The sequence below is a fragment of the Diabrotica virgifera genome, chromosome 2 (assembly GCF_917563875.1).
Source record: "Diabrotica virgifera virgifera chromosome 2, PGI_DIABVI_V3a".
Lineage (NCBI taxonomy): Eukaryota > Metazoa > Arthropoda > Insecta > Coleoptera > Chrysomelidae > Diabrotica > Diabrotica virgifera.
In genome coordinates this window covers 185,891,557-185,915,807 of record NC_065444.1, presented here as the reverse complement: position 1 = coordinate 185,915,807, position 24,251 = coordinate 185,891,557, and the positions used below count along the sequence as shown (strand labels likewise).

At 34.7% G+C, this 24,251-nt stretch overlaps 1 protein-coding gene across 1 annotated transcript in view; it reads left to right on the top strand.

The window, feature by feature from the left end:
* The first annotated feature begins 2,785 nt into the window (after window positions 1–2,785).
* Window positions 2,786–24,251, top strand: part of LOC126880319 (zinc finger protein 678-like) — an 86,696-nt gene continuing 65,230 nt past the window's right edge. The window contains exon 1 of the mRNA XM_050644125.1: window positions 2,786–2,879. The gene's annotated coding sequence lies outside the window, so the exon portion shown is untranslated. The remainder of the gene's footprint in view (window positions 2,880–24,251) is intronic.

Genomic DNA, 24,251 nt, shown 5'->3' with positions numbered 1-24,251 from the left:
TTCACATACTCGCTGGTGTTGTTGCTGGCACCCATGGTGTAGGCTGAATACGTCTCAATGGATATGTAGCTTGTGGTAGTTTTCTAAAAGCGTAAAGACCTTGCTGCTGCTGCTGTAAATTCAACTCTTCAGGCTTCCACGTTTTGTCCTCAATATGCAGACTATCGAAATGTCTTTTAATTTGTTTTATATCCTCATATGATTTAATATCTTTATTTAACTGATTAAGTTTAGTTTGAAATTCCATAACCCTATGTATGTACTCGGTGGGATTCATATCAATACTGAACATGTTCAGTGTCACAATGTCTCATAAATGCCACGTTCTGCGTCAAATGTCGGACGGAAAACTGAACAATGTCACATATCTACGTCAAATGTCACGTTCTGCGTCGAATTTCACGTCATTCACGTCCTACGTCAAATGTCACGTTCTGCGTCAAATGTCGGACGGAAAACTGAACAATGTCATATAAATGTCACGTCATACGTCAAATGTCACGTTCTGTTAGGCACTATACGGAAAAGAAGAAGAATTGACAGTTAATATTGAACGTTGACAGAAGAAGAATTGACAGTTGGCTTCTGTGTCGTTACCGCTTTCATTTGACACCCCATACGTCAAAATCGGACCAATTACAACAAAGATGTCGAATGTCACGTTCTGTTAGGCACTATACGGAAAAGAAGAAGAATTGACAAACGAAAAGAAGAAGAAGTGACAATAGCTCAACACAATGAAGAATAATTGACAAACGAAAAGAAGAAGAAGAATTGACAGTTGGCTTCTGTGTCACCGCCGCTTTCATTTGACACTCCATACGTCACAATCGGACCAATAGCAACAAAGATATGCTGTAATGCCGTTTTGGCACTGCCGCCATCTTTGTTTTTTGTCTTAACTTATTCGTTACCCCCTCCACGTTCCGACGAGCCCTCTTACGTCAAAATCGGACCAATAGAAAAGAAGATATGACCTAATGCCCTTTTGGCACTGGCGCCATCTTTGTTTTTTTGTCTCAACTTATTCGTTACCCCCTCCCCGTTCCGACGAGCCCTCTTACGTCAAAATCGGACCAATAGAAACGAAGATATGACGTAATGCCCTTTTGGCATATTCCGATGCGCACGCCACATACTGCATTCAACCCCCTTTTTCATCCCCTTTCCAACGATACGTCACACGTCATCCTACGTTAAGCCGTTTGGCATTTATTAATATTTAAGGGTTGCGATTTAGGGGATGTGCCAGAACGCAGGTTGTCTATCTACTGCTGAGCGACAGTAGAGAGAGATAGACAGGGCCGTAACTACCATTGGGGCAACCGGGGCAGTGCCCCGGGGCCCCGGCCAAGGGGGGCTCCGTGCATATATTTTAACGAGGAAAATAAAAATATGTATTTAAAAGCCGATCCCAACGAAATATTTTCAACTGACACATTTTTAAAAAGACCGTAACATAGTTTTAATTTTTCACTGGGGAAATTAGTCTTTTAGACTAAAATGCAATTGGAACTGGGCCCCTGAGGCCTGAGTTAAGCTGGGGCCCCCGAGACCTTAACATAAAAATATAAATTATTACTTAAGAAATTAGTTGTTTCGGCGTAATAAAACCTAAAATGCCATTGGAAGAGGGGGGCCAGGGGCCAAGCTGGGGCCCCCGAGACCTTTCGTAAACATATAAATTGTGGCTGAGGAAATTAGTTTTGGCGAAATAAAAACTAAACCCCAGGTTCCAGCTACTTTGTCTTAATCAATTTACCCCAGACCACATCTTGGTACGTGAAAGGAACCACATATTGAAAAGAATGGTATACATAAGATAAAATGAGCACATTAGAATCAGTCCCACTAGTACACTGACCAGCTTCACTGAGTGTGCTTGGCTCACACTGCAGTAGTTTAAAGGCACCTTAAGGTGCTTTTAAATCAAAGTGAACACGAACGAAGGAACGAATTCGTAGGTGTTCGCTTGGTTATTCGTTCGGTACAAAGTAACACCATTTACATTGTAGCGAACGAACGCATTCGTTGATAATCCATCCGCAATGTCAGATACAGATGAAGCTGTAATCATTAGCGCTGCCAATTTTATAGTTATTGCAGGACATGCTGAAAAAAAAAGAAAGAAGAGAGTATGGTGTTCACATAGGAGAGAAAATGAGCTTTCAAGGGGGCTTGTTTCCTATTCTGTGCCCTAGCCAAGTCTATCCTTAACATGTCTCTGAGACTAGCAGTCTGATTTCTGATTTTTTAGGTTAACTAGCAACTAGCTTCACTTCACTAATTCACTTTTCTTTCACCATCTTTTCACAGTAACCATCTTTTCACTTCCTTCACATTCACAGCTGTTCACAAGTTCACAGCCTTCAGCTTCAAGTTCAAGGCTTCAAGGAGTTTGAGTTTTCACGAGTTTTCACTTTTCACTGTTTTCAGTTTTCATTTTCAGTAGTTTTCAGCATAGATAAGGGGTGAGGGTTTTCAGTAACTTTGGCTATGGCTAGCACTAGCAGCTAGCTTGGTTTGGTCAAATACTATGGACTGTATCTAATGGACTATAATACCATCTAATGTATTTGGTTTGGTTTTGGTAATTTAGAATGTGGTATTAGTAAAATTGTTATAAAATTACATACACGAAATGGAAGTAATAAAACAAGAAATCGGTGAGGAGACTGGTAGGGTAGAAATAGATAATAATGGAGTGGATGATGCTGTTTTGGATAACTTTAAATATGAAATTAAGGAAGAATCCAATTCAGAAAGTACAGATTATGCTTTGGAATGTTTAGCTTTGAAGGAATTTCCAATAAAGACTGAAATAGAACAAGATGGATATGAAGTTACCTGTTTTGAAGAAAAACAAAATACCACAGAAGGTAAGTAAGTAGTAGGGGAATATTTCAGGGGAAAATCACTATTTTTTTTTTGTTTGACTTAACTGTTTTTCAACAAAACATTTGTATCCTGTAAAGGTGATATATGATATAAAAGATTTTTTATAGTAGATTATAATAATATATCAGGGAGTCAGCGAAAAACTAATCAATAGTTTAGCAATAATTAAAATGTTAATTAAAAAATTTTGGTCTCAATAATAACCAGAAAGATTATGATACACCAGAATAAGGATGATTTTCATGTAAAAAAGCACTATATAGTCGGTTTGCTAAACTCGGACACAACTGGCTAGTGATTTTAGTAATTTTGCCAATTTGGTAAAATTGGCAAAAAAAAATAACTAAATAGTTAGTAATTTTGCCAATTTTGGTAAAATTTAAATTGGATTATTTGAGCCGTCTCAGGAATGTTATAAAGAAACAATTTTTTGGCTTATAAACAAATACCTACCTAGCTGTTGAAAAGGGCACGGCTTCTATGAAAAGAAAAAAAATTGAATTGAGAGGAGTGGTTTCAGATATAACAGGTCAAAGTTGGTGGGGATCCTGTTGTTTATTACTTCGTCGCAATCTTTGAACCATTAACTTTTTATTCCGGTCCTCTTTGTACATAGGTACACTTCGCGTCAAAAAAAACTGGTACAACTCTTATAACTGAAAATCGTGTTTTTCAAGTTGTGTAAGTTGATCTTGTCACAAGTGTCATTCCAATTTCTAGGGCAACGTTGCCAGTTCAACGAAAATATTATATCAAACTAGGTAAAAACGGGGCTGTGCGACAGACCCCATTTTTTAATATACTAAAAACTAAAACAATTGTAATTTTCCGTCATCTTAATTAAGTATCCATATCATTGATTCGTGTTTTATTATAATTTATGAAAATATTTCAATTCAAAAATAATGATAGATAATAAATCTTGACATGACTTTAAATTATTATGTTTAATGTCAAATGACAATGACAAAACTGCATTAAGTTGTGTAGAATAAATAAAACATACTGGAAAAATTAAAAATTCAATTTGAAATTAATAAAAAATGAATAACTTTTACAATTCGAAATATACATTTTAAATGTTATTTTTTTGTATTTAGATTTAGTGCAATTCCGTTATTTGTGATGGCAACGACGAAGTGATTCACGAACAATAATTGTCAGCCTGAACACAGGTTTACATTGGGAAAAAAAGTGTACCAGTTTTATATGACGCGAAGTGTACCTACAAATTTTTATATCTTCAAGATATTCATATATTGTAATAATAAAAAGGATTTGTTTAAAGAATTTAAAAAAAATTTTGTAAGTGTTTGTTCACAATGGACGTAAACCATAAGATGAACATAAACCGTTATCATGTCGTAAACCGTAATTTGTAGATAATTTTATGAAGTGTTCACAATAGACTTAAATTTTACGTAACAAAACAGGTATTTTGATTGTCAAATGCCAAAACGTTATTTATGGGTTATGAGTTGATGTAAATAAATAAATAATACCTACATGTTTGTTTTTGAATTTGTGTGCATTTAACAAAAATATGAATATAGCTGGTTTGACTTGCTTACCATTTTATTGTTAAGGAAAATTTAAAAAACAAATAAAGAAAAAAGGATAGGTAGGAGGCTTATGAATGAAATGAGGTTGTATGATGCAGAGTGATTTTTTATTTTGTACAAGGATTTTTACATACATTTTTAAAATGTTTATCACCCTTACTATATTATAAGTAGGGCTTTAAACGCACAAGCTGAATTAAAAGTTCTCCGTTTCATTTAATTTAGCAATTTAATTTATTACCAAAACGTGAAATAAACATAGATTTGAGTAATTCGGTAAACAAAAACATACCATAAGTAAATTGACAGAATCCACCTGTCTGAATGGTCAAAATCAATTGATCACCAACATTAAAATACAAAAAATACTACAGTTGTGCTTAAAATTCACATAATTCGAACATAAAGTTGAAACAACCTCAACTTTATGTAATCCTTACGTTTACACCTAAGACAACCATAACCATAAATTTTACGTTTACCCATTGTGAATACTTACATTTAATTTCTACATGTCCAACTTTATGAATTACGGATACATTGCACGTAAATTATGTTTTACGTCCATTGTGAACTAATGGACAAAATGCCCAAAACTAAAGAATTTTGGGCATTTAGTCATGCATTAGTTAGGTCGCTATACTGAAGTTACGTCTAATTAAAAAAAAATGAAGAAAATCTCTCTAATATGGGAAGCCGAGAAAATACATTTTTTTAACATATACCGATTTTGAATTTGAAAGTCTATTTTCTTCAACCTAGTTTTTGATAGGATTTTGGTATTTTTCACCCATAATAGGTACCTATTGTTTTTATTATTATATGTTATGACTATTAGTGATGTTGATTATAGTTACTTTTCAGTATTTGTTACAAATCGTTACTTTTGTATAAAGTAATCATTTACAGTATTCGTTACTTTGATTACTATGATTACTTTTGTATTTGAGTGCCGGTAATCATATATCAAAAATCATATTTCTCAGTAGATAGGTATTTTGTATAGGTATTCCGATATAACAACGACCTTAACCGATCTGTTTAACTGATAAAAATGATTTGATTACCATGATTACTTTTGTTACTTTTTATTTGAGTACCGGTAATCATATCGAGAATAGTATTTCTCAGTAGATATAATAACGACCTTCACGAAGTACGAAGTAATCAGAGTAGTAGATACAATAGTTGTTACTCGCCCTAATACCAGAGTAATCAAAGTAGTTACAATACTCGTTACTCGCTCTGATATGATTGGTACGAAGTAATCAGAGTAATCAAAGTAATAAAAGTAGGTACAATAGTTGTTACTCACTCTAATATGATTGGTATGAAGTAACGAAGTAATCAGAGTAATCAAAGTAGATACAATAATCGTTACTCACTCTGATACAATTGGTACGAAGTAATCAGAGTAATCAAAGTAACGATTTGCCTCTCTGTATAGTAATCGTTACTTTTGGTATTCGTAAGTAACGAGTACTTTGTAATGAATAGCTACTTTTTCAACATCACTAATGACTATGAACTAATGACTATGAGTCTCTTGATAATATGAAAATTTGTATGTGGAAAGAGGGCCGAAATAAAAAGTGTAATGGTTCAAAGATTACAATCCTATTGTTTATAACTTTGACCGGTTGTATCTCAGGAACCAGTCCTCGCAATTCCAACCAATTTTTTTTCCAACACTGTTATCTTAATTTCATTTACTAATATATTGCCTGGTAAACTATAGTTGCCCAGATATTCTGTTTGTTTATAAGTCCAGAAATTGTTTGTTTTAAACATTCCTCACACTGCTCAAATACATAGTCCAATTTCAATTCTGTAAAGTACCTTTGATAGGTATAGTGCCTTTTTATATGAAAATCATAGTTTGTTATTCTGGTGTATCATAATTATTCTTGTTATTATTGCGACTGAAATTTTTAATTAACAATTAAATTGTTGCTAAACTATTAGTTTGTCAGCAGCTTCCAGATATAATATAATCTACTACAAAAAAAGATTTTGTTATTAAGTTATTTAATTATTGGAAAACTCGAATTTTCTGAGGAAAACTTCCGTCCAAGGAAATTGGAAAAAATATCAATGTGCAGAATTAAATTAAGTTAAATTAGTTAATTAAGTTTAAATCTTCGGAGTTACAGATCAATCATTTAAAAAATATTTCAGAGCGCTAATTTGTTTACAAACAAAATAGCACAATTTCTGCGGACTTTGCATAGCTTTATGCAATCTGAAGATTTGATTCCAGCATGTCTAGCAATAAAATAGCTACTAAATAAGTTTCCTTGTTTTATACTAATTTTCCCAGATTATTACCTTACATCTTTCATTGAGTTGATAATTCACGTTGTGGACATTCTCAATTAGGTATTATACATATTTTTAATTTAATAACAAGCGATCCACAATTATTATTGGGATCAAAGCTAGCCGTGCAAAAAATTATGTATGTATTGTTTTAATCTGAATTTATATCATTGGTTTATCAATTAATTTTGATTAACATTATAAAACATTTTTTTTACTCCTTTATTCTGCAATCTATCAGTAATGACAATAAGCGTCTTTGTTGATAAATAATTATGACATGTACAGGATGCTCCATTAAGCACCCTGTTTTATAATGTAGCTATCGCTAACTTTGTGGCATTACCTCTAATATTTACAATATGTTATTATTTACAAAGATATGTACATTACTAATTACTTAAACCTATTAATTAAGTCTCTTGGTTTGAATTTTTTTAATCTTCTTTCTTCATGTTCATGTAAGTCTTCAAACAACCGCTTGGCTAACTCGTTAGGATGTTCAGACACTCTTTCGCGATATGTTGCACTATATTCACTTATCACCTCTTGCACTGTTGGAACTGCTAAGTCTTGTTGGATCACGTAGTTGGGTACATAGTACGGAGCATCCAGAATCAGCCTTATCGTCTTGTTTTGGAACCTCTGTATTATATTTAGGTTGCTATTAGAAGCTGCTCCCCAGAGCTGGATACCGTAGGTCCAAATGGGCTTTATAATGGCTTTGTAGACCAGTAGTTTGTTTTCTAGAGACAACTTCGAGTTTCTGCTGATAATCCAATATAGACAGCTTAGTTTTAGTCCTAACTGTTTGCGTTTAGTGAAAATATGTTTTCGCCATGTTAGTCTTCTGTCTAGGTGGATTCCCAAGTATTTTACATCTTCGGCTTGAGGTAACTTGTTGTTGTTAAGTTGTACTGGTGGGCAAGTTTCTTTACGGAGGGTAAATGTTACATGTGTAGATTTTAGTTCGTTAGCTTTCATGCGCCATTTCGACAGCCATTATAAAACATAAAAAATCAGTCAAAACCTTTAACATAGAACTTTAATCAAAAATAAAAAGAATTAACAAAATAATAAGTAACAATAATAAATAAAATCAAACAAGGGAACATCCGTAAACTACGTCGTAAAAATTTTAGAGTTTTTAATACCCTCCCCCCTCCCATCGTAAAGCGTCGTTTGCAGTTGACCCCCCCCCTCATACCGACGTCGCAATTGCAACTCATGAGCCCCCTTTTTATTGATTTTTTTTTAATTCCATGTTATTCCCAGATTTTTAAAAGTTAGCTCTCAAAGTTTATTTACGAATGTATCCAAATCAGTATTACTATGTAGCTCATTAATATCCTCGTACTCTCTCAATTCACTGTACAACTAATAATTAGCTATATAGTTACAAAAGACAACACTTTTATCGGAGTTCCTATGCTTCCTTAAATGCATCATATAAATCTTGATACTTATTTTGTTTTGATTTCAATGCCATTTCTTTTATTAAATATAAATAGATAATGTACTAACTAAATAGAATAGAATATTTTATTTCCATTCATTCTTTTAGAATTTTTTCACACAGAGTATTCACTAAATAAGTGAACAGTAATATTTATTGCTTCCAGATGTTGTTCTGAAAAGAAGCGTTTGTTTAAAGTCATAGGACAATGTTTTATTGTTTGTTATTTTGTATAAAACTGATAGCAATATTATTAAGGCTGTGAGTGATAAAAACGAAATGAAAAGTATGCGATAAAAGTAATATACAAATTCTTTTTCATTCTAAAATAGGGTATATTTTTTATATTCTTGCACTTCAAACGATGTCAGATGTGCACTTAAGGGCTCTATTGAATAAAAAGAAGCCTTTGCTTTTACTTGCTCGTATTTAAGTATTTACTTAATAGTAATTGAAGAAAGCATTAAAGAAATGACTTTATTCAATTAGTATTAAGTAAATACTTAAATACTTGTAAGTAAAAGCAAATACTTCTTTTTATTCAATAGACCCATTGACCCCTCCCCCCTGTCGTATACCGTCGTAATAAGCAAAGTCCCCCTCCCCCTGTTCAACGACGTAGTTTATGGATGCTCCCCAAGATGCTGTATTCGCGAGCTCAAGCGAGGGTGCTGCCGCTTATTTGGAACTAGAGGAATTGGAACGAAAAAATAAACAAATCATCCGTTAACCTATGTTTGAACGTTATTTGAAAACTTGTCGGATATGTTCATTTAATTAATAATTTATGTATATTAATTAATTACATCAATAACAATATTGATTATACCGTTGATTGAATATACGGATAGATCCCCAGCCCTGTACAAAAAAACCGTGCCAACTTTTCTCCTCTCAAAACACTATCTATAGCCATCTATAGTTGAGCATGATGATTACGCGGCAGCCGAAACAAATCGAGCAAAGTAGGTTTCTTCCCTTCTCAATGCCTCCCCTAGATTCTCAACGTAAATACGGTTCTCCCACTCCTTATCACTTAGACCGCTTAGACATTCAAAATCTGCATTTTGAATCAATTTTGAATTTGGTTTGCGTTGTTTTGTAATTTGTATCCTAGTCGATTTAATTTTTTGGTGAAAAATGAATTCCTCTAAAATTACACACGTTGTGTTTATAAAAATTGTAATGTCTCGAGAAAAGACGGTAAAGTGTTAGGTATTTAAATTTCCGGTAAAAAATCAAGATACAGTGGAACCTCGATTATCCGTCAGGGCACCGGACCAAGGGTATAACGGATAATCGAAAAGACGGTCAACAGAACATTAAAAAAAAACTTAATTGATCAAACGACTAAGTGACACAATCAATGTTCGAATTTGAATCAACTGAATTATGGTGACACACAGATATTGACTGTAATAATTTTATTATTTTGCTGTGCTTTTTATTTTCGGCTTACGATTCTAAAAATATATCTCTCAAAAAGCACGGTAGATATCATTTATCATTTTACCTATTTAAATTGAAATTTAATCCAGAGCCCTGAATAAGGACAAAAATTAGTCACATAAAAAAATGCGGGGGTGGCATAACTGCACGTGTACATTTCAGCGAATTTCGTTTGGCTTATCGCTTATCGCAATGCTTAAACAAAATGAATTGATGACTAAATTTTTACTTACGTAGTCAATATAACTTATGTATGGACCCTGACGGTTAACAGAGGTAACGGTTAATAGAGAGACGGATAATCGAGGTTCCACTGTAGGTGTAAAAAGTGGGTGGAAATGAAAATGTGCAAACCTGTTTAACTAATTTAGAAGACTTAAAACCATATCATATTTGTGAAAATAATTTCCAATCTACATCTTTTTGTGATGCAACAGTAAAATCTAAAAAACTCATAAAAAGTGCAGTTCTGTTTAAATATCTATCGAGTGGTAAGTATTTAGTTTATGTATACTGTGGAAAGGGAATTTTTGATTTTGGCAAAATCGCTTTTTTGTAAAATAATGATTTCTAACGCAATTAATAAATTCTATTTTAATATTTGTTGTGAAAACGACAACAAAACAAATTGCAAATAATTGTTTCATATTTATCTACCTTATTATATTCTGACAAAGATCTTAGGATTCTTCAGGTCAGTAGTGTCCCCTAATATCAGCAGGTAGTTTGAGTTTACCACGGTTTACCGTTAATCTCTTGTTCCGGTTTCAGTAATTCCTCGTTGTTTTGATATTATTCTTAAAATCACACATTTTACAGAAGGTGTTTAACAGTACAGTACATAACAAAATATTTTATAAAACCTTAATCTTAAGCTTATTACCAAGTCATTTGTATTTTAATGGCGTGGTTAAGTCTTCGGCCCTGGTAGCAATTAATACATTTTAATCTATTGTACTTTTAATTATTATACCTGGTATCGTTGCTGGTATTCAGTATGTCCACCTCTTGAAATTTAACGATAATACTCAAATACCAATAACTTTGTAAAAGGATTAAGATACGGTTTTATAAAATATCTTGAAAGGGACATACTACCACAAAATCAATGCTACTAAACCTACTATATTTCTTTATTCTGGATAGAGTGGAATGAAATTTTAAAAAGCGTGTAATAAAAAAATTCCATAACATCTACTTTTTTCGATATGTAACGATATATTAACCCAATATAAAATAATATCTAAAAATTATTACTTCACCACAAGAAGGCGATTTTAATAATACATAGTGGCATGTTATAAATAGATTTTGTACTTTTTTTTATTTTACATCGCACAATATTGTATAATAAATTAAGTAATATTTGCAAGAAGAAAGTGAGAAAAAAGATATATTTCTCACGAGCGCAGAAGTTTATTGTTGGCACGAGCCGAGGTACTAGGCTAGTGCCGCAAATCAAGCGAGGGAGAAATATGTCACTTTCTCATGTGTTGTACACTGTGCTTTTTCTATGGATGAGGTTTTGTCAAGAGTTCAAACTTCAAAATTAAATAATTTAGGTGCTTTTAGGTATATTATATGCATAAATTGAAATAAAATACATATACATGTAGGTATTTAATATTCTTAATATTGGTATGCTTTATTTATTTAAAATTATAATTAAAATTTATATTTGAACAGTTTTGAAAGGTAATTTCTGGTAATTTTTGCTTTAACACATTTTGTTTAACAACAATAATTGTGTTTGTATTGTGCATGTTACCATGGAAACGGCGATCATATGTATGCATAACTGGCGGAGAACCCGTAAGAAAAAATATTTCTCACTGCAATGGTCGACTTTTCTCACTGCGTGAGAAATTGTTCGTTTTGAATGTATGTAAGTAGTGAGAGAAGTTGCACATGGTAAAGCATCCATAGAAACATAATTTTTCTATGGATGCTATAAAATTTGGATGGTATTCTCCTTTTCATGAACATTTTTCAGTGCGTCACAAATTATAGAAAAAAAGGTAAGTCCGTGATAATACACATTTATGACATTTATTCTAACGTGACATTTTTGTTAAATCTGACAGTTGTCAAATTTTATTTTCAATTTGGAATAAAACCAAATCAATTGTGTCTATTGCATTTATAAAATGGTATTTTCTTTCATTTGTATAGTCTTATAAATTGTACAGATTATATTAATAATATTATTATTTGATTTAATAAATAATTCTTTTTTGGTTATGGCGCCATCTATCGACAACTAGAATAATCACCGAACTAGAATAATTACCAAAGTATTCAAAGACGTGCCTTTTTTTCTGTCACATACAATTTAATGCGTTAGAGAGAAATCGAAAAACTGTGACGCACTGAAAGATGATCATGAAAAAAAGAATACATACAAAACGAATAATTTTTCACGCAGTGAGAAAAGTCGGCCATTGCAGTGAGAAATATTTTTTCTCACGGGTTCTCTGCTGGTTTTCCATATATGTGATCGCCGTTTCCATGGTAACATGCACAATACAAACACAATTATTGTTGTTAAACAAAATGTGTTGAAGCAAAACTTACCAGGAATTCAGTTTCAAAACTGTTCAAATATAACTGTTAATTATAATTTTAAATAAATAAAGCATATAAATATTAAGAATATTAAATATCTACATATATGTGTATATGTATTTTAATTTAGGCATATAATATACCTAAAAGCACCTAAATGCTTTAATTTTGAAATTTGAACTCTTTGACAAAAACGCATCCATAGAAAAATTACAGTGTACAACACGGGAGAAAATGACATATTTTTCCCTCGCTTGATTTGCGGGGAAGTCAACAAACTTCTGCACTCGTGAAAAATGTGTCTTTTTTCTCACCTGTACAATATACTATTTCATTAATTTTTGGCATATGCCCAGTTTGTCAGCTTGTGTTTATTGAATTATTATTTATAGACCATTTCCTCACGGTTTTTCCTCCAAATTTTAAAGAATCGCTTGGATTGAGATAAAATTTGGCATAAATATAGGCATACGGTTTTCCGTAAGTTAATACTTTTCGAGTTATTTCCGAGTGAACATGTTCCACAAAACAAACGCAAATAACTCAAAAAGTATTTTATCGAAAAAGTGTATGTATGAGGTCTCTAGACCCAGTAGAATCACAGTTGTAGCTAATGAAAAATAGGTTCATATCAAATCAAATATTTCAACGTGAAATAAACAAAAAATGAAACACTTTTTGGGGAAAACTCATTGCAACTTTTTTAAAGTGTTAAATTTGTTTTAAGTGTTAAATATATTTAAATTTTTGTTTGTTTTTTTTAATGTTTCTAGGGTTAAAAGTAAGCAAGTTACGCCAGGGGCGGCCCGTCGGGGTAGGCAAGATAGGCGCCGCCTACCCTCTTCAAATGTAGTACAATAATATAAATTATTAATATAAATTACTTATTTCAAAATTATAATTTATAAATTTTGACACAATATCTACAATAAAATAGCAAAAATTATCCAAATTATTTTTAAAAATATCCAAAAAAATTTCTCCGTAGTTATAATTATTGTACGCTCCTTGTAGTATCAGTAGTACTGTATAGATTCTATATTCTCCTTGGTCAGGCACTCGGGAACATAGCCTGAAATAGAACGACGCCAACACCGAATTGACGTGCGATCTCTCTCTGTTTACGCGAGCAGGCCTGCTGCAGGTCTGCTCGTAGCGACCGTATTCTACGATTTTTAACCGGCGGATAGGCACAGAGTCTTATAGCCGGACCTACAAAATTTTATCAGTTGCTTCTCTTGTGTCTTGTGAAACTGTTTTAAAATAATTGTTTTTTGATTTTGGCTGTTATTAGTAGGTTAAGTATTGAATAAAACTAGGTAGGACAATTTAAATTTGTTTATGAAAACTGAATAATGTGTTATTAGATTATATAGATAATTAAAAATTTAAAGCGAGGTTAATTGTTAACTTATCAATTTATTCGAATAGTAAATTATTATTTGATACATAAATAAAATAAGTAATATTTGACGTTGTTGAAACGTAGGTGTGTTAGTTTTATTGGTGGAAAAACTTTAGTCATCGAATATGAATATTTTAAACGATGTAATATGCAGTTTGATCGAGACGCCTTTTTCAAGGCGCCAAAATCAAGAAAGATTAGTAATTATTTCAATGGGCCGGCCTTTACAAAATTTAACAATTTTATCCACAGATAAGACAAAAGACAATCAACCATTTTCGAGATCGTTTAAAACAATATGGTATGAAAATCATAAATGGTTAAGCGGAAGTTATTTTAAAAATTCACTTTTCTGTTGGCCTTGTCTGTTGCTCTCAAATTTGAAGCAAAATGTTTGGGTGAGTCAGGGATATTCAGATTTGAAAAATTTATCAGCTAGTGTAAAAAAACATGAATCTTCGAAAGAACATTTAAACAATTGCTTAGATTTAAAACGGTTAGAAAAAAATAAACAAACTACTGACAGTGCTTTCGCTGGACATATTTCTCTATCTAATAAGATATATAATGAAGAAGTTGAAAAAGATTGAAGAAGTTGAAGAAATTGATGTTACAATTCTTTTAGCAAAACAAGAATTCTTCAAACATGGGTAATTTTAAAGAAATTTTTAATTTAGTAGTTAAACGCGATCAGGAAATCCAGGATCATGTTAAAAAATGAAGGGGTGTTCACGGGTTTGTCAAAAACAATACAAAATGATTTAATAGATTGTCTTGCCGATTACGTAAAAAATGAAATTTCAACAGAAATTAATGAAAGTCAATTTTTTTCTATACTAGCTGACGATACTACTGATATAACCGAAAAATCACAGTGTACTTTAACAATCCGTTTTGTTAACAAAGTTGGTCAGGTAACAGAAAGATTTTTAGGGTTTTTTGATGTTAGCGATAATAGATCTGCAGACGCTCTATATAGTTTAATTTCAAACGTGCTTGAGCCATATGATTACAAAAATAAATTAATTGCTCAATTTTACGATGGTGCAAGTGTAATGACTGGCTCTTTAAACGGATTACAATAAAAAATTAAAGTAGATGCTCCAAAAGCAATTTTTACACATTGTTGCGCTCATAGATTACATTTAGTATTGCAAGACGGCTCAAAATGTATTACAAACTGTAGGATATTTTTTGTCGCCTACCCGAAGTATATGTGTAGCCTACCCGCATACTGAGGTCACGAGCCGCCACTGAGTTACGCTCAAAATAAACTTGTGTCCCTTTTTTTTTAATAAAAAAATTGGGAAAATCGCACCCAATTAGCATCTCAAATTAAAATAATCATTACTGCTTCACAAGTTGCTTTACTTAGGTATGTATTATTTATATGATCTGTAAGTTTCATCGGTCCAAAGTGCTTATTTTTGAAAAAAAATTGTTTAAGGAAAACTTTTTTAATTTTTAATTTTGAAAACCTACTTTGTTTCGAAATAACTTAAAAACTATTAGCGATACCAAAAATCTCAAACAGTAAAAAATGTAGGTTTTGCTTTTCTGAATATTTTAGATTTTTTGTTTTTCTGTAAGACAAACATTGGTTAAGATATGGCTGTTCAAAATTTGCACACAGTCGGGATTAGTGACTCGTTCAAGCCCTTTCAAGTACAGTCCTTTCAAAAATAAGCACTTTGAACCGATGTAGCTTACAAATCAAAAGTATAATAACAATACACACACGAGTAAAGCAAGTTGTGAAGCGGTAACGATTAATTTTACTTACTTTTATAAATACTTAGGTACATTTAAAAATTAAATTTAAAAAAACTTTTTGAGTTATTTGCGAAAAACCGTCTGAAACGTGACTTTTTGTTGAAAAATGATTATCTTCATTCTTAAATAACTCAAAAAGTATTAACAAAAGTTGCTTAGAATTAGTCAGTTTATCCATTTCCGGAATGTTTTTGAATGTATCTTTTTTAACTTACGAGAAGTGGTGAAACTCACCCCCAGGGCAATAGCACGCATTGGCACATTATCACTTTTTTCTTCTACATGTTTTTATGTGTATGGTAAATTTAATATCAATCCAAGCGGTTCTTTAAAATTTGGAGGTTTTGCAACATTTTACCCTCAGTGAATGGACTATTGTATTAACACTGCACCGATAGTATTGTTTGTAAGAATCATCGATATATTATTGTTTCTTTAACAAGTATAATAATTAATGACTCGCGGTAACACGTTATGCTTGTGTAAATAACTCGATTTTTTAATTTTTGGTGTTTAATTCAAAAAATGTGTTTATTTTTAGTCACTGTCGAGACAACTGACCGTACTTTGACAGTTAATCGCAGTCAAAATGTAAAAACCTATTTTGGCCAAAGAAAATTGGAATTTTTTGATATGTCTCCAGATCAGGATGTTTTTTTTGTAGAAGGTCTTAAGATTCCATACACACCACTTTGGAGAAATGCTAATGAGACGCTCCAACCTGACTCGCTCCAAGTGAATAATAGCGAAACTGCAAAACATACTCTTACTAACGCAAGTACTCCTACATCAGTTTCAATTAAAATAAATAAATTGAAAAAAATAATTCGGTACAAAAATTCCCAAAATTTACGCTTAAAAAAGAATTTACAGAAAACATATGAAAAAAACAATCCCAGGACTATACTGAAAACCCTTTTAAATCGTTGCTCAGAAGAAGCAAAAATTCTTATCGAAATTCAACTTTGCTACGTAAAAGGGCAAAAATGGAATCAAGCTGAAAAAAAATTGTCCCTTTCCATTTATTATAAATCCCCTGGATTGTATAAATTTTTAAGAAATAAATTAAAATTTAAACTACCATCAGAATCAACCATTCAGTCTTAGTTGAAAATATATAATTTGCAGACCGGCGTGAAAACAACATTAATTTCAAAATTAAAAAAATAAGTTTTAACCATGACTGACGTTGAAAAACATTGTGTCATATTGTTCGACGAAATTAAGTTAGAAGTAGGGTTGGAGTCGTTGGAGTACAACAAATTTTATGATTGTTTGGAAGGTTTCGAAGATTTTGCAGTTTTAGGAAGAAATGATAAATTGGCAGACCACGCCAATGTATTTATGATTAGGGATTAGGGGTATTATTAATTCATGGAAAATACCATTCTGCTACTACATTTCTAAAGCCCCTGTAAAAGGAGAAATTTTAAAAGACTTATTAGGCCGATGCCACATTATGCGTTTTGACCGGATGCGTTGAAAACGCATCCGTTTCCAACGCAACCGGACCGACCTGTCACACTATGCGTTTAGTCTGGTGCAGTTTGTAAGCGCGTACCGATGACTCAAAACGCATCCGTTTCCAACGCAACCGGACCGATCTGTCACACTATGCGTTTTCACCGGATGCGGCGGAAACGCATCCGGTCAAAACGCATAATGTGGCATCGGCCTTATTGGGGGCTATGCTGTATCATTTACGTAAACCGATTACGTACGGTAAACTCGAATTACAGGCTGTAATCTTGTGTGTAAAATCGGTATGCTGTATCAATGATATCCAAAGGGTTGCCTACCTTCGTATGTAATTACTTGCCGTTTAGTTTGGTTATGTGAAAATGTTTATGTTATATTAATAAATATTGTTATTTTTATTTGTGAAACAAAGTTGTTTGTGTGATAGACTTGTATTTGATATTTAGTTTAATTGGTTGTTTAAGTGTTTAATTTTTAAGTGATTTTATAGTTGTTTAGTACTTCAATATATTATATCATAAAATGAATTTTTGTTTTTGTTCTAAGTAGCTTTGACTATTTCCTACTAACACTACATCATCAGGATACAGTAAGTACCAGGGAATGTAAACTTGTGCTCACAACGAGGCGCCGACCCTCGCTCCCTGGTATCCCTCGTACCATATCATGCATTATGTTAAATGCGATGAGATCGTTCACGAAAATGAAGAGTAGTAGAATACTCTGTTCTAGGCGAGGATACCATCCTTTGGTCTCCTTAGTGAGTGCACCCTTACCCTGCTAGGCCTGGATCCCACGTACCAAAAAAAAGTTGATTAATAGCAAGCTGAAAATTTGCTAATAGGGCTTTTCATCAATTGTCATTTGTTTCGAGTTCCTGTCATATGTTATATAATATTAATATAGGGCTTTTCATTCAGTCATTTGTTTCGAGCTTCTGTCATGTGTCACATAATATTAATATATCTATGTCATACGTTATTGGCATATACCAATGATACAAAGACGTAGATATATTAATATAATATGACACATGACAGAAGCTCGAAACAAATGACAATCGATGAAAAGCCCTATACACGGATTATACGGCATATGACAGAAGCTCGAAACAAATGACTGTGAATGAAAAGCCCTATAGCTTAACAAACTTTGATGTACGCAAACACTGGAAGTTTTAATTGTGGAACAGTTTAAAAATTTGGAACGTAGATTACTAAAACTCCTGTGTATTTTGTCAGACAGAACATCCAATTGATTTGTTACCCTTTCATTAAACTCTCATGCAAAAATCAGACTGATATTACTAACCAACATGATTCCTGTCATTTGACATGTTCTTCTTGTTCCACTCATTAAAATGCCCAGTTGGTGATAAACACCAGCCTGATTTTTGCATGAGAGTAATGAAATGGAAATAACTCAATTGGAAGTTCTGTCCGACAAAATACATGGAACGTTTTCAAAGTCTGACGTTCCAAATTTTTAACTTATTCCACAATTAATACTTCCCCTGTTCCCATACATCAAAGTTTGTCTGACTAGACACTGTTAATCTATTAACAAATAATTTTCAGCTAGCTATTAATCAACTTTTTTTTGGTACGCATTATCCAGGTCTATGCAGTTCCCTTGTTTACTGATCCAAAACTAATGAGTATAAATAAGAACTGAGTACTTACTGTGCCTCTCCCATATTTTCATGAAGTGTCTAAGTCGTTTTATGACTCTGTAGTTTGTTCATTATTGTATTTTTTTTTTGTTTTTATAAACGGGTACAAATATACTGCTCCATTCGTTTAGCATTTGTCCAACTTCCATAATTCTATTAAATAAACGTATTAGCCAACTTATTCCTGCCTCTCCTAATGGCTTCCACATTTCCCCAGGAATATCCTCTGATTCCTTTATTTTTTGAAGTGCTTGAACCACTTCCTCATGGTCAGTGTGAGTTGACAGTAAAATCAAGTAGGAAGTATATATCAGCACGTCTCGCAACAAGGATGGAAAAATACAGTATGTTTAAGATATACTATGTGAAGACAGACACATGTCTCTGACTCATTAGCTATCATCAGTACAGTATAGCCAAGTTAGAATAGGTCTGCGTTAACCTTTCCTTGTTTGAAAAACTCTAAACATTGATTGTTTGAAACATTCCGCATTCCTTTCCTCGGGTAGCTGTAGCTTCCTCCTTGGATGTGTTAGTTGTTGCTCTGGAATCGTTAGGATCTTCTAACATTATTGTCACAAATTGGTTGCATTGCTTCTGTAATGATCTTTTCCCAAGCTAGCATACACCTCTAGTAAATATAGCGGTATAGCATAGAGAAATGTAGATAAACTGATAATGTTGATTTGTAAACAAAACATCTTCACTAAATGGGTGAAAAAGCTGAATTCTTAGTGTCTGTTATCTGTATTTTGATGTTGCAGTCATTAAGTTAAGGGGCAGAATAAAAAAAAACTCTGTAGACACATTAACGGACACACTTCACATGTAGTCACATCTTCTTAAGGAGTGACTTCATATGCAGTTGTGTCAGTGAATGTATTAATATTGTTACGCGATTGACTCTACTATTTTATTTATTTCTGTTTTTAGGCACTAAGTTTAATTTAATTGACGTTATTTATTTTTAACAACTTACACTTAAAGAAATAAAGAACACTGAATTTATATCCTTTAATAACACTAATTTACAAACTTAACATTAAAATACTGCATTATTTGTATACGTTGCAAAATAACTACGGCTTTATTAAAGATTACACTAAAACAACAATTTATCTAAATGTCTAATATGTACAATTTACATTTACATTTATTTCGCGTCCGAACATCGAAAATCTTTCTCGACCGACGACTACAAATATATCACTGACCCTAATTTCAAAAAATGTCTCTTTATATAGTTATAAAAATTAATCTACTGATTTCCAGAAAAAATCGAAAGATATGTATTATTTACAAAGCAATAAAAGAAAGGTGTATTCGGTGACCTTCTAGATATGCCGATACGTTCGTAAACAGCTGTCTCGCCGACGAACAGGGTTTCAGACACTTCGGCGCCAGAAAGTTCTGGCGTTGACAGGGCCGCCCTGGGACCGTGACATTGCCCCCTCCTCAAAAGATGGTTCCTCCTGGAACCTTGTCGGGACTGGAACTGGATGCTGGTATCTGCAACTGGACCCTCTTTTACAACTCCCAGTTGTATAAAAGTGACAGGGGATGGTCTTCTCTCCGCACCAGTAACTATACGGATTGCAACAGACTAACACCTGGACCTCGGTGTCTTGGAAAATTTCTTCTACCATATTTCGGATAACTCTCCAGTCTAATTGGCTGCATTCTAACTTTGGCATGGCTAACTTTTGCACGTCAGACTCCAACACGTGCTCTCTCAATTCAATTAATGCATCCCATACATCTTGGTAGGTAGGTTGGTCATGGACAGTGTCTTTTGTTACCAGATAGAATAGGTAACGTGATGCATCTTGGAGTTTCAATGCTTTGCCAGGAGCTGGCAGTTGGCATTGAAGTTCTGCAACTCGACCAAACTTCATTCGGAAAGCGGATGCCAACCCTCGTGCGTCTTTGATACTGGCCGGGATGGTATGGGCCAGTGAATAGTCATCGGGAAGTGCGAGTAAATCTCGCTTTTCTTCAGTGGTAACACCATGTCTTGCTTTACCGGTACCTCCATAGGCCCCCATGAACTCCTCAAACGTGAGGTCAGGTATTCCTCGAATTTGGTTGACTTCCACTTCTTCATCTACGTCGTGGTCTCCCTCGTACGGCGCCAACCGGTTATGGTGGACTATCATCGGCTTTCCCCTAGGAATCTTGCTTATTCGGTAGATAACGTCATTGATTTTCTTGACAATGAGGTACGGACCTTCCCAGAACTGCTGCAACTTGGGAGAGCAACCTGTTCGCTTCTTTGGATTATAAAGCCAGATTTTGTCGTGCTTCTTGAAACATCCCTTCTCGGCTTGGGTATCGTATCGTTTCTTCATTCGGTCGCTAGCTATCTGAAGATTAGAACGGACCAACTCATGTATATCGTCCATTCTTCTTCGTAATTCATTCACGTAATCCTCACCAGCAACATCTTCTCCAGGTCGACATCCAAACTCTAGATCACAGGGTAGACGCATCTCACGTCCAAATAGGACTTTTGTTGGTGTTTGCCCAGTTGATTCATTAACAGCAGATCTATAGGCCATTGCGAAGAACGGAAGGTACTGGTCCCAGTCTCGTTGATGATTGGACACCATCTTTGTCAAATACTTGCCGACTGTCCTATTCATACGCTCCACCATTCCATCCGATTGCGGGTGATAGGCCGTGGTTCTTGTCTTCTTCATGCCTAGTTTATCACAGATTCCTTGAAATAGATCGCTCCCAAAGTTCCTTCCTTGGTCACTATGGATCTCCAGAGGTACTCCAAATCGGCTGATGCAGTCTTTGATTAACACATCTGCAATAGTGGCGGCCTTCTGGTCTGGAATTGCGTAGATCTCCACCCACTTCGTGAAGTAATCCATTACCACCAACATGTATTTGCATCCATTGTCACTTTCTGGAAATGGCCCGGCAATATCCAAAGCTATTCTTTCAAACGGACTTCCAACATTGTACTGTCTCATAGGAGCCTTTCTTTTCCGGTAGGGCCCGTTACTTGTAGCACAGGTAGTACATTTCTTACACCAGTCCTTCACATCGTCGGAACTATTCATCCAATAAAATCGTTCCCGAATTCTCTGAAGGGTCTTCTTTACACCAAAATGCCCTCCTGATGGACTGTCGTGTAACTGACGAAGTACTTCGGCTACTCTGCTCTTTGGAATCACCAACTGTGTTCTCCTCACCGAACCATCATCATTTTCTATTACTCGTTTAAGCAAGCTGTCTTCCAAGATAAATGAGTCCCACTGGGCCCAATACGTCTTAACTACTGAGCCTAGGCTTGATATTTCTTGCCAAGATGGTCGACGATTTTCTTCTTTCCATTTTCGAATCTTCTGTAAAACTGGATCTTTTTCTTGTTCTTCCTTGATCTTGGTAGGCGTCCACTCGTCGTTGACCACTGTTGTTCTTAGTACTGCTGCTTCCTTTGACTCTATTTTGTTGCAATGGGAACATTCTGCTGGACACGGTCTTCTAGATAGAGAATCAGCGTTCCTGTGGCTAACTCCGGCCTGATGCTCGATCTTGAAATCATATTCTTGAAGTCGTTCAATCCATCTGGCTATCTGACCCTCTGGATTCTTAAACTGCATTAACCATTTAAGGGCGGCATGGTCGGTTCGGATTAGAAACTTCCTTCCGTAGAGGTATTGATAGAAGTGTTCCACTGATTTTACTACTGCTAGAAGTTCTCTTCTCGTGACACAATAATTTCGTTCAGGTTTTGAAAGCACTTTACTAAAATATCCAAGGACTCGTTCCTGTCCTCCTTGGATCTGCGACAGCACTCCTCCAATTCCCACATTGCTTGCATCCGTATCTAAGATGAACTCTCCTTCTGGCAGTGGATACCCTAATATTGGCGCTGTAATTAAATGCCTCTTCAAAGTTTCAAAGGCCGTTTGGCAGTCTCCATCCCAGCAATAATCCCTTGCTTCCTCTGTAAGTCGCGTTAATGGCTTAGCGATATCTGCAAACTTCTTAATGAATCTCCGGTAGTAAGTACATAGTCCCAGAAAACTTCTTACTTGATGTTTATCAGTTGGTTCCGGCCATTCCTTAATGGAATCGATTTTTCCTTTGTCCACGGCCACTCCTTCTTTGCTGACTATATGGCCTAGATAATTGACTTTACTTTGAAATAGCTGGCATTTCTTGGGGTTTAACATTAACCGGGCAGCTTTAAGTCGATTAAAAACGTCTTCTAAATTCTTCAGGTGGTCTTCAAACGTCTCCCCCAAAACGATTATGTCGTCTAAATACACCAGGCACGTCTTCCAAGATAACCCTCTCAACACATTTTCCATAAGCCTCTCAAATGTCGCAGGAGCATTACAGAGTCCGAACGGCATAACGTTGAATTCCCATAATCCAGATCCTGTCGTAAAGGCCGTCTTCTCCTTGTCCACTGGATCCATTTCTACCTGCCAATATCCAGACTTCAAGTCCAACGTAGAAAACAATTTACTTCCAGCCAATGTGTCCAACGTGTCGTCGATCCGGGGCAGAGGATAACTATCTTTCTTGGTAACATTGTTCAACAAACGGTAGTCCACACAGAACCTCGTAGTTCCATCTTTCTTCTTGACCAGGACCACCGGAGAGACCCATGGGCTCGTAGAAGTTTCTATCACCCCGTCTTTCTTCATTTCTTGAACAATCCTTTCAGCTTCCTCTCTCTTCGCCTGTGGTAATCGTCGAGCTGTTTGACGAATTGGCCTAGCGGTACCAGTGTCAATTTTATGTTTGACAACTGTCGTTCTTCCTGTCTTTCCTCCTTTTGGTACGAATATGTCACGATATTGCCTAAGAAATTCCCTTAATTTCCTTTTTTCCATTTGATTTAGAGATTGGCCTGCAACTGCAACCATTTGGTCGAACTTGTCGTTGGAATTATCTGATGTTGTCGTCTGCCGGATTATGGACGTCACGGGTACACAAGTTCCTACTTTTGTCTCCTTCTTGGTGGTCACTGGGTAGTCATTGACATTAATCAATCTGACGGGAATTTCTTTAGCAGAAGTAACCAATTCCTTTCCAATTATGATTCCTCGGCCAACCTCCTCGTCGTGGTTCCATGGCTCCATCATAACAGGTGTTCCTTCTTCTACAATTCCCTGTAGCCGCGCTACGATGATCGTTTCACTCCTCGCAGGCACAACTGTATCTTCTCTAATAGCTGCTAGCATAGTGCTGTCATCATGTGGATGAAGAAATACCTCCTCGTTGCCAACTTTGATTACCCTGTTCTTAAAATCCAATTGAAATCCACGCAAATTCATTACGTCCATTCCTAATATAACATCTTCTTCGATGTCTGCAACTATGACAGTATGGACGAACTTTTCTGCTCCAATCCCCAATTGTATCTGGATTTCTCCATGGATGTTGGCATTTTCACCTGTGGCAGTCCGCAGACGCAACCTCGTTGGTAAGAGTTTCTTACGACTGTTTATAACTGACGGTCGTATAATGGTCCTGGTCGCTCCGGTATCCACCAACAATGTATACTTTTTACCATTTATTTCTCCATCTACATATACATTATCTTCACGACATTTCAAAGAAGCTATTAGTATTAGATGGTCTTTAGAGGAGTTCTGAGTCGAGGCTGCCCTCCTAGGGTCTGTGCGTTCTCTTATTTCCTGCTGG